This window comes from Podarcis filfolensis, assembly GCF_964270895.1.
Source record: "Podarcis filfolensis genome assembly, chromosome: 1".
Taxonomy (NCBI): domain Eukaryota; kingdom Metazoa; phylum Chordata; class Lepidosauria; order Squamata; family Lacertidae; genus Podarcis; species Podarcis filfolensis.
The window spans coordinates 66,335,752-66,347,173 of NC_139604.1; the positions used below are offsets into that span (position 1 = coordinate 66,335,752).

The 11,422-nt window shown below is 42.3% G+C and overlaps 1 long non-coding RNA gene across 1 annotated transcript in view; it reads left to right on the forward strand.

The window, feature by feature from the left end:
* LOC310751296 overlaps nucleotides 1-10,725 on the forward strand; it is a 70,813-nt gene extending 60,088 nt beyond the window's left edge. Inside the window, exon 3 of the long non-coding RNA XR_014542449.1 lies at nucleotides 10,287-10,725. This is a non-coding gene — a long non-coding RNA (uncharacterized lncRNA). The remainder of the gene's footprint in view (nucleotides 1-10,286) is intronic.
* Nucleotides 10,726-11,422: the final 697 nt, after the last annotated feature.

Below are 11,422 nucleotides of genomic sequence, written 5' to 3' on the forward strand. Positions count from 1 at the left end.
TAAATGGAACTATGAATATGGGGTTGGTTCGGAATAACGTTTATTTCCAGGTTGACAATTCATATGCAGATGTACTCATAGTAAAGCAGCCTTGTCTCATATGAACTGTGGTGCCCTCACTATTTTTTCAATTCTGTCAACTGTTCATTTCCATCAAAGGACATGAATGTTTTTGCTTATGCATGTATTACACGCATTCACACTGCATCATAGGTTGTTGTAGTCTTAACACTGTGCAAATGTTCATTGTTCTTGCACATGTGCATATTTCTCTCTGTTTGCCTGGTCTGCCTCTATCCTGGATAAGAGTTAGCACCCTCTCTTCAACCATCTTCACAAGTGCAGTGACTGTGGGTTGGAGGCTGCTTTTATGCAAGCCAGTGTGCTGTAGTGGTTAAGAGCGGTAGTCTCGTAATCTGGGGAACCGGGTTCGCGTCTCCACTCCTCCACATGCAGCTGCTGGGTGACCTTGGGCCAGTCATACTTCTCTGAAGTCTCTCAGCCCCACTCACCTCACAGAGTGTTTGTTGTGGGGGAGGAAGGGAAAGGAGATTGTTAGCCGCTTTGAGACTCCTTAAAGGGAGTGAAAGGCGGGATATCAAATCCAAACTCTTCTTCTTCTGCTGTACCGGTTGGGAATCTGTAGCTGTATGGGATTGCACCCTCTGCTACATGGAAACCAAACTATTCAGGGCAACACTTTGGATAGTGTTTGGAAACAAACTGACTCCCTAGTACAGATCTCCAATACACTAGGGGGTATAAGATAGCTATCATGACTAGTAGTCATTGGAAACCTTATCCTCCATAAATTTCCATGGAGATCTTTAAGAACTAGTGGGATCTAACCGCTGCAGTGCTTTGCTGTCAATATCCAATATCCCAGCTGCTGCATTCTGAACCAGCTGGTGTCCCCATACATTTTTGAGAACTACACAAGGAGGTGCTTTCTACACTGTTCTGCATGTTGTAAAATCTATGCATCTGCAATGCCAAGTGCCCACCCACATGGTCACCACCATGCTCGTGAATCAGGCCTCATGAACAAGTAGTTGTTTCCTTGTTTTGTAAAGGCCTGACTGAAAATCTTTAACATAAAGGAAAGAAGAATACGACATGTGGCTTTGCATTGTAGATAGAATTTTTTTGTTTTGTTTTCTACAATGAGAAACACAGACGGTAACTCAAACACAGAGAGATCTATTTACGCTTCCGAACAAACAGTTTATAAAGTCTATTATATACAGATGTCTAAATATTTTGAAAATGTTTGCTTATTGGACGTGAAATGAAGCTACCTGTTTTTATTTGAAAAATTTCCCCTTGGAGTTTGCATGTAAAACTAAAATCACTTGTTAGCTGACACAGTGCGGCAAATGAGGCTTATTTACAGAGTATATGAAGTGCCTGGGCTTATGTTTGTATCCTGGAAAGCAATACATTTGAATTTTCATTAGACGATTCCCTTTTTGCAAGAAGGGGGGAAAAGTGATTCATTGTATAAAAAGAGTAGTAAGTGGCTTACTCTCGGTCTTTGTCAAGAGACAACTGGCAAATTGCGGGCTGCATAATATTTCCGGGACTCGACTTGTATCTGGAAATTGACTGCTTTGCAAGCAGTTTAATCAACAGGGCAAATAATCTGTACAAAACAATCCTCAAAACAGTCCGGAATTTGGCACAGCTAATTGGAATTGTGTGTGTGCTTTTTCTAGACCACAGTCCCAAGATATTTTCCTGCATCTGCTGAAGTGAAGTGTCGTCCATAAAAGTTTATGCCATAATAATTTTATCAGGGTGAAATCCAGTGGTGTCTGCATGTGAATGGAACAGACTTCTGCTCCTATAACAGGGCTTCCTTTCATCCTCCCTGCAGCCCCTGTGCAGCCCAAAATGTGCTTGAGAGAGAGAGAAGACCAGTCCATTAAGGCAAATGGGCACTACCTCACCAACCTCAGTCTACCCTCAGCCACCCCCATCTGCCTAGCTTCATACTTACAACCAGTCTAGGGGTGTCAGCTTGACGCTGGCTGTCAGCTTCCTATTCTGCGTGTTGTCCTTGCAGAACACAGCAGGGATGAGAATGGGGACAAAACCATAATTAATTGGTTCTGCCCGCCATTGGCTGTGGTTTCACCTGTTATTTGCTCTGATTAGACCTACTGTTGGCTTCCTGCCTTAAGCTCTTACAGTCCCAATGGATACCAGCCACCATAGAGATATGGTGGATCCTCAAGGCAAGGCTGGTTTGCTTTGTGTCATTAATTATCTCAATAATTTGCTTTTTGCAGGCCCTGCCAATTAAGGACAATATTTGCCCTTAATACATTAATTTAAGGAATGAGCAGATTATATTGGCTTCTCCTTAGCTGTTGAGAAAATGAAGGTGCCAGCCACCAATTTGACATGGTGACTGAGACTGGTTGCCTCCCTTAGAGTAAGTAGCTGACCTCCAGAAAGAGGCTGGAAAGTTGTTCTGAGGCCAAAGGTGTGACTCTCAGGCAGCTTCAGGAACTAGTGAGGCACTTTACTTCTGCCTGTGAGGTGGTGGCCGCTTGGCATGCCTTTCTTCACAGGCTTTGAGACACAAGATAGTGTCTGACTGCTGATCATCTTCACAGGGTGCAGCTCACATGAGAGCTGACATGCTTATGTGAAGGTGCACTTTACAGTTCAATTGCATTTCATTCTGGAGGAGTACCTTATTGCTCAAGGCTGAACTGCTCACAAATGCTACTGCTGGAATTGGTTTGAGGGGCATTTCCCAAGAAGCATTGGTGGGCAGAACACTAACTCGAAAGTTGGGTTTCTCAAGAGTCAACTCAAAACCTGACTTTTCCCAAACTGCTCCCTATCATGGTAGCTTTTGGACAGAGAAGTTTAGCAATGCATCAGTTCAGTTTTGGGATCTTAACCTGTGCATGGTGCACATTACTAGTTATTCGTCTTCACGGTCAGGATATCTGGCAATTAAAGACTTGAATTCTTAATTTCATGATTATTTGGTCTGAGATTCTGGCATACCATTTTTTATGTAGAGCCCACCATCCTAACCATATTCAAATGGGATGTGCACAATTGTCTCTTGGGGATTGGATATGATGCACTGACCTTCTCGAGAGCCAGTGTGGTGTAGTGGTTAAGAGCGGTAGTCACGTAATCTGGGGAACCGGGTTCATGTCTCCGCTCCTCCACATGCAGCTGCTGGGTGACCTTGGGCCAGTCACACTTCTTTGAAGTCTCTCAGCCCCACTCACCTCACAGAGTGTTTGCTGTGGGGGAGGAAGGGAAAGGAGATTGGTAGCCGCTTTGAGACTCCTGAAGGGGAGTGAAAGGTGGGATATCAAATCCAAACTCTTCTTCTTCTTCTTTTGCACTTCTCTACTGAAGGCTCTGACCTTTATCTGAGAGATCTGTTGCAAAGCTCTTCTTTCAGTACAGTGAGTGACCCTCATCCCATTCATGACTTGTATCTTCATTATGATGGGTAATTGAGCATTTCAGAATCATGAGCAATTTCTAATGTACTTTATCTGTCTCTACTACTGCAATACACAAAGCAAATCTCGTGGCTCTTAGCTCCAGTCCTTCTTCACACATTACAAACAAAACATGAAAAGCAGAAAAGTGAATGAAATGCTTTGATTTTCATCAGAAAGCAATGTATAAGAAAGCAATGCAGTAGTTTAAATGGTTGCATGTTCTACCCTTTGGCATGGGAAGAAACAGAGACGGTTGTTTCAGTTTCATCCATTTAGCTTTATTTTAAAATGACATGAGAGTTAACCTTCTTTTATAGGGGATCTGGCCTGCTTTATTTGCGTTCCAACATCAAAAGGGGTCTGTTTCTAGGAAAATATGGTAGCTGAACAAATTGTTAATTTTCCATTATGCTTAAGGTTAAGCTGCATCTTTCTTTTGACATTTCTATTAGAAGCCCTAATTAAAGGCAAATTCCTATGTATCCTACTGAGACTCAGGAATAAGGAGCTCATTGTGATGTTTGAAAATAGCTTGTTTGTCCGAAAGCCATAAAACTGGTTACTAATTGCATTTGGCAAAGTACAGTCAAGAATATGTGGGCGAACGACTGCATATGCTACCTTGATGCCATTACAAAAACTGACCTGGAAGAAAAATGCTGATCAAACTAAGGCTTGGTGCCCATATTATTATTAAACAAAAGGTGATGCTCAAAGATGAAGTGGACGTGAGACTTCACACCTGTGAACACTTTCTTAGCAGCAGATTCTCTTGAACTCTGTGGGGCATACTTCCAAACAAACAAGCATCTGACTGGGTTGTTCCATTTAAGAAGGAATATGATTTATGATTCCTGTCTCCAAGCTCACCAAATGCCTAGAACTCCATCAATAAATCCAATGTATAAAGAACTTAAACAATAAGTGGCTGTGTGAGAGTTAAAATGGCAAAGAGGTACAGTATTGTGTTCTGCTGCAGTCCACAAAGAGTTATATGTTTATTTAGGGCAGGCCTCCTCTCTCTCCACCATGTTGTGGCCTCATTTTCAGGCCAGAAAAGGGTGGTGTCCAGAAACCACTGCTAGTTCAAAATGTAGCAGCTAGTGTCCTGAGTGGATTAGCCTTAGCTTTGTTGTTGTTTAGTTGTTTAGTCATGTCCAGCTCTTCGTGACCCCATGGACCAGAGCACGCCAGGCACTCCTGTCTTCCACTGCCTCCTGCAGTTTGGTCAAACTCATGTTGGTAGCTTCAAGAACATTGTCCAACCATCTCATCCTCTGTCGTTCCCTTCTTGTGCCCTCAATGTTTCCCAGCATCAGGGTCTTTTCCAGGGAGTCTTCTCTTCTCATGCATTAGCTACACTGTTCTTAATGGAGCAGCTTGGGTGTGCTGCCAATATTCTACTAGGCCTGGCTGAAGCTTTTAGTTTTGACCTGCAGAGCTTTAAGCAACTTGGGACCAGGTTGCATGAAACCTTTCACCCTATTGCCCTGCCTGGTTACTCACATTGTTGATTGATGTTCTGTTGGTCTAAAGGACAGGCTGTTTTTTTGGGGGGGGGGTGGCAATTGCCCACCACTGGGATAAACTCTGGTAGCACCAGTAAATTTCACCTCATACCTTGACAAAGCTCTGCATCTACCTCTGCTGAAAGTTTCTTTTGAGAAGTTTCAGCTCATCCCTGGTTAAGCTACTCTAATCTTTTCAGTAGTACAGTACAATTTTTGCCTTATGTGTTTTGGTTATTCTATACATTATATAAATAAATAGAGGGACAACTGACCACTGCAGCAGAGTTATTTCTGGAAGGAAGGGAGATCATTAGCATCATACCTTTTTTTTTATCTTTTATAAAATTTTGATGGGGTACTTTAGTCATGATTGCACATCAGGGCACAGGAAGCAGAACAGAATAAGCTAGACTTCCCGAAACTGATGTCCTCCAGACTTTCCCATCATACCTGACCACTGGCCATGTTGGCTGGAGCTGATAGGAGTTGAGGTCCAAAATATCAGAAGGGCACTTGGTTGGGGAAAGCTATGACAAACTATTAACTTCTCTTCCTTGGACTTCTCTGATTTGCCCCGTCTCTCCTAGTTGGGGAATAACCTCCCAATGGGAGGTTGCACATTTTTCTTTGGGGGCATGTTTGGAAGACTGTCTTAGGCTGTTGCAGCAGCAAAAACAACTGAAGGGCCCAGCAGCACAATTTATGTTAACAAATCAATTATTCATCTTGTTTCCCTTCTTTTCCGGTCATGTGAAAAAGATTCAAATGTGGTATGAGCACAAAGCTATCAAAGCCATGCACAAACCATCCATCAACACTCCCAGGGAAAGGTGATGCTGGCAAATTATCTGGGTGATTACTGTTTACCAAATAAGTAAGAAAATGCAAAATAATGTACTGTATTTTATAATCTCAGACCCTTCAAGTGTTCCTTTTTTCCAGGGACAGTCCTGGATTTACAGAAGCTGTCCCAGTTTCTGATTTATGCTGGAATATCCCACTTTTTCTTAGGACGTCCCTATTTTTATTGGAGGAATGCTGGAGGGTATGGAGGTATGTGACTTTCGTTAATGTTTAGGGTAGGCGGAGTGTAAATAGTAAATTATCATCATCATCAACATTAAATAGGATGTCCCTATTTTCACTGGAGAAATGTTGGATGGTATATAAACTTTTGAAATTGTCTGGTTGTGTTCTTTTTTTAACAAAAAAAGATAGGCATGTTTGACACTGAAGAAGTTTGGGAATTTGTCTGGCTTCCTGTTACTAAGAAGGGATCTGGCAATCAGTATCAAACAGCTGCTCAAGCTACTCTGATGCAGAATAAGTATCCAGAGTAGGTTTTTTATTTGGGTCGATGACAGAAAGAGGAAAGATTGGTTTCAGAAGGAATAACAAACATTTCCTCAGACTTCCAGATCTTGCATAATTGAGGAAAAGAGAACCAAAAGGGACTATTTATCTGTGTTTGACATTGTTTGAACAATGTGTTATATTTATTATGGGGGTGAAATAACCCCCCATTTCTTTTTTCATTGGGCTTCCTTTTTCACTCTGCCCTCAATTCTGGTTTAACCAGGAGATTTTTCTTCTGTTAGATTTCATTTCCTTAGCTTTCATTTCTTTTGCAGACTCTTCCCAGCTCTGCATTACCACTGTGCACGTGTGCATTGATGAAACATTTTAAGAAAGTAGTCTTGACATGATGGTATTACAAAGGGTGAGGAATTTGGGGAGGAAGGTGTCCACATTCCAGGGCAAACTCACTTGATTTGCAGCTTCTGGATTAATATTTAGATTGGAATGTGGCTTGTTCCAAAATTTATACTGCTGCCAAGTTCTATGAGGTGGCCTGAGGGCTGTCTTTAATATTTCTCCCTTTCTCCTTTATACTTATTTATTTGCTTGTTTGTTTTTTTATAAGATTTAGCTGCTTGGTGCAACTAGAAAGCACAGCAGCTACCGCAAGGGTTGAGAAGAAGCCAGAAATGCCCTGAAGAGGGATGACATGCGAGGAGATTGTATGCAAGTAACAGTGGGACGCAGGTGGCACTGTGGGTTAAACCACAGAGCCTAGGACTTGCCGATCAGAAGGTCGGCGGTTCGAATCCCTGTGACGGGGTGAGCTCCCGTTGCTCGGTCCCTGCTCCTGCCAACCTAGCAGTTCAAAAGCACGTCAAAGTGCAAGTAGATAAATAGGTACCGCTCCAGCGGGAAGGTAAACGGCATTTCCATGCACTGCTTTGGTTCACCAGAAGCGGCTTAGTCATGCTGGCCACATGACCCGGAAGCTGTACGCCGGCTCCCTCGGCCATTAAAGCGAGATGAGCACCGCAACCCCAGAGTCGGTCACGACTGGACCTAATGGTCAGGGGTCCCTTTACCTTTACCTTTAACAGTGGGGACAGCCATCTTTTTTCTATACAATGCCAGAGTTCTTGTAAAACATCTTTTAAAGAAGGCAGATCACCTCATAAGTACCTTGTGTTCTGTCGGGCTCATGCTGGCGGGGCAGAAAAGAGAACAAAGCAGCATTCCTTTGCTCCTTCATCTTTTCCTGCCCCAGTCCATCCAAGGACATTTCATTCAACCACATCCATCCATGAGAATGATGTGGCAGAAATTCTGTATGCCACTTCTAGCAGAGGTGGATTTAGGGGCGCGTGATCAGTTCAGTCGCACTGGGCATGGAGCCTTGGGGGTGTTGTGGGGGAACCACAACTAGGATGTAAAATGGAAGGTAATATAGGGTTGCCACATTTCAAAAAGTGAGAATCCGGACAGAAAAGTTGCTGAGCTTTTTGCTTTTTTCAGCCAAAGTTGCTGAGCTTTTTTTTTTTTTTTGCCATACATCTGGATTTTCCAAGACATTTCAGCGATTTCTGCCCAGACACTGCTTCTGATGGCCGATTGTCAGCCATATTCGGGAAATTCCGGATGTATGGCAACTGTAGAGGTGGGTGGGTATGGCATCATACAGGGTGCACTGAAATCTGAGACCCCAAGATGCGTCACAGCCTCCAGGGTTACTATAGTTGTCTCACTAGGTTGGAGGCCTGGGAATGCTATGGATTCTTTGGATTCTCCCAGTCGATCTTGTCACGTCACAGATACACTCTCAGTGGTAGGACTCCCTCTCAACCAGACTCTCACTTTTTGTACCTGTGCTACTATACCCTTTTTCTGTTCCAGCAGCCGGGCAGTTACATTTAAAATACTTCTAAAAGCCTCATACTTAATGGCGCGCATCCTGAACCAGAGTATATAATACAGTGGTACCTGTGGTTAAGAACTTAATTCATTCCGGAGGTCTGCTCTTAACCTGAAACTGTTCTTAACCTGACGTACCACTTTAGCTAATGGGGCCTCCCTCTGCTGCCACGCTGCCGCCGTGCGATTTCTGTTCTCACCCTGAAGCAAAGTTCTTAATCTGAGGTACTATTTCTGGGTTAGTGGAGTCTGTAACCTGAAGCGTTTGTAACCCGAAGCATTTGTAACCTGAGGTACCACTGTACCGAGGTTTAATACTTAAAATAGTACCAGAGAAGTCCCTATGATCATTATATATGATTTTCTAAGCCTACATAAGCTTGTTGCTAATTTAGCTTATTGTTGAAGCATGTTGACACAAAATTAAGCCTAACACCAGCACACACCTCTTTCAACTTCCAATGATGCTGATGTTCTGATGTCACTAAGGCAAGGACTGCAGAGGTTTCTTCAGCTGTGCGGAAAGGCCTTGTGAATCAGATCTCTGAGGTCAAACCACCCTTGGAGGGGGAGATCTGAAACATCCTTTGCCCCCTGGGATGCCCTCCTAGGGACCACAGGATTGAAGGGCTGGTCTCATTTTTTCTCATTCCACACTGTAGTAGTGTATGGCAGAAAACAGTCGTTCTTTGAACTGATGGCATGTAGAAGATCATCCTTGGATTCAATCCAGGCTATTATAAATAAAGACATTTAGGAAAATGCATTTACAACTGATTTCTAGAGAGCAGCAAACAAATAACAAAAACAGGCCACTTGATGCTTAAGGTTATTAGTAGTGCTCATGTGTCTCTCAGCCTTTTCTCTGCCATCTGCGGGCAAAGAAGAGCGTCTGGGTTTCACTTCTATGTTGTAGAGAAGGCTGGTGAGAGCTCAATTAAGCAGGGTTGACTTCTAACCCTAGCCACTCTTGGCAGCCTGAGACTGTGACATCCTGTGGATCCAGCCTCACAGGGTCCCATGTGACCTTCTTGTCACCAGCCAATACTCTCATAACTTAGTTAGTATTGTTTCCTTAAGTCTCACAACCCTTGACTCTGCAACTATAAGTGCAAGAGGAGGCATGCATGATTATAAACAGACAGAGAAAGACAAACCCACTGGATGCTTTGTCATGAGCCTGTCATGAGCCTGGCCAATTTAATTCTTAACAGTGCTTTCCCTTCATTATGTCAGAAAAAACGAAACTGTCCAGACTCTGGGAAAGAAGAATGGAATGCAAAGGAGCGATGTAGTAGAAGGGATGGCAAAGCATATGAGGCATATGATTCTGAAGCAGAGCTGAAATAATATGACCAATAATGCTACCAGATCCAATGTGCATGTTTCCTTTTTGCAGATAATAGAAGAACTCCAATGAGGGAGGGGGGGACCCACTCTCTATGTAATTAGTTCCATTGCCAAGCTACTCTTACCATTAAGACATTTCTGCTTATGTTCACCCAAAATCAGCACTTCTATAACTCAAGCCTTTTAGATCTAGATCAAAAACACACCATACGCTTGTACCACTTTAACAGTCATGGCTTCCCCTGAAGCATATTGAGAACTGTAGTTTGTTAAGGGTGCTGGGAACTGTAAGCTCCGTGAGGGGTCTCCAAATAACTCTCGGCGCCTGGGATTGGGAAGGTGAGGGCAAAGCAGCCCTCATTCACGAGCTGAGAACCTATTACTCCCAGCTACGTAATAGGCTAACAATGAAATTCCATGTTCTGGAAAATAAGCATCTCAGTCTTATAGATCTGCATAACAACAATACTCCTCAACGGCCAATTCATGTGAGATTATTGAGCAACAGCAGGAAGTGCTTAGGCCCTGCATTTGTTGCTTCAAAGTTTGAGGCAGGGTCAGGTAGCAGCAACTCTCTAATGCACAATAAAGAGTGTATGATTAAGCAGATAACTGAATCAGTACAGGGAGCAGTTTCCCTTTCTTTCATCCTTGCAGACAGTATTTGTCCCTTTGATCCCTGAACAGATCAAACAAAACCCACTAATCAATTATTTCCCTTTTTGTCTTTCAGATGCTGCCACAGACCTTCAAACACCAACGGCAGATCTCTTCAAGAATTCTTTATTTGTTTGCTTTCCTTACAACGGCATGCCACAAATGGGTATTTTAAAAGCCAGTTTATGATTTCTATTCTTCACAATATTACTTTGTAAAGGTGGCCTTTTTTATTTTAAAGTCAGCATTTGCTCTTCTAAAGTCTACCCTGCTAAAGAAAAATATATCTGATTTTATATATTATCTAGCTAATATATCTATATCAATATCATATTAGTAGTATCTTCTTCCTCTGGTTGCTTGCTCTCTTTCATTAGACATGGGACAATTCATGCCATCTCAGTTTGGAAATGGGCTCAGGAAAGTAATATTTTGGCAAATATATTTCAAGAAATGAAACATTTCCTTAAAAAATAAAGACATTAGAAAATATATTATGATTATTTCATTAAATTGTTTAGTCAACCTTCTCACAAAGATTCGAGGTGACTTACAGAAACATACAAAATATACAACTTTTTAAAAACAATAAAACAGCAGTTTATCCGTACAATATTAAAACCACCCAGCCCCATAAAAATTCTCAAAATCAACACAACAAACAGATCAATAAAAAATTCCTAAGGAATGAAAACATCAAAAACATCAAAATGCATGTGAATAAAGTTTTAACCTGGCACTGGTTTTGGTGCCAGATGGCTCTCATGGGAACAATATTCCATACCTGTGATGCCACAACTGAAAAGTGTTTTCTTGTTCTCCAAACTAATTACAATATGTGAATCCTGTCACACCTCCATAACATCCTCAGGACCACCATGGGTATTCCATGCCTCCCTTTCCCCCTCAGAAGCGCCCATACTCTTAGGCTTCTCCTAAACAAAAAGCTTTGCCCTCATTGCTGGACTCTGCCATTAAGAAATATCGTTATTTTGCTTCAGAGATCTTAATATGTGGGGAACAACTTGCTCACCCAGAAATATACTTTGCCCCTTCTATGCCCGCCCTCCCACTGGTATTGCCACTGCTTCTTCATTTCTTTTTTATTTTTTATTAATAATTAACTTTCATATATATATAAACAAAAATTATTCAATCATAATTTTAACATTTCAAACTCCGACTCCCTCCCCCCTCTTTCTGTGGTTCTTT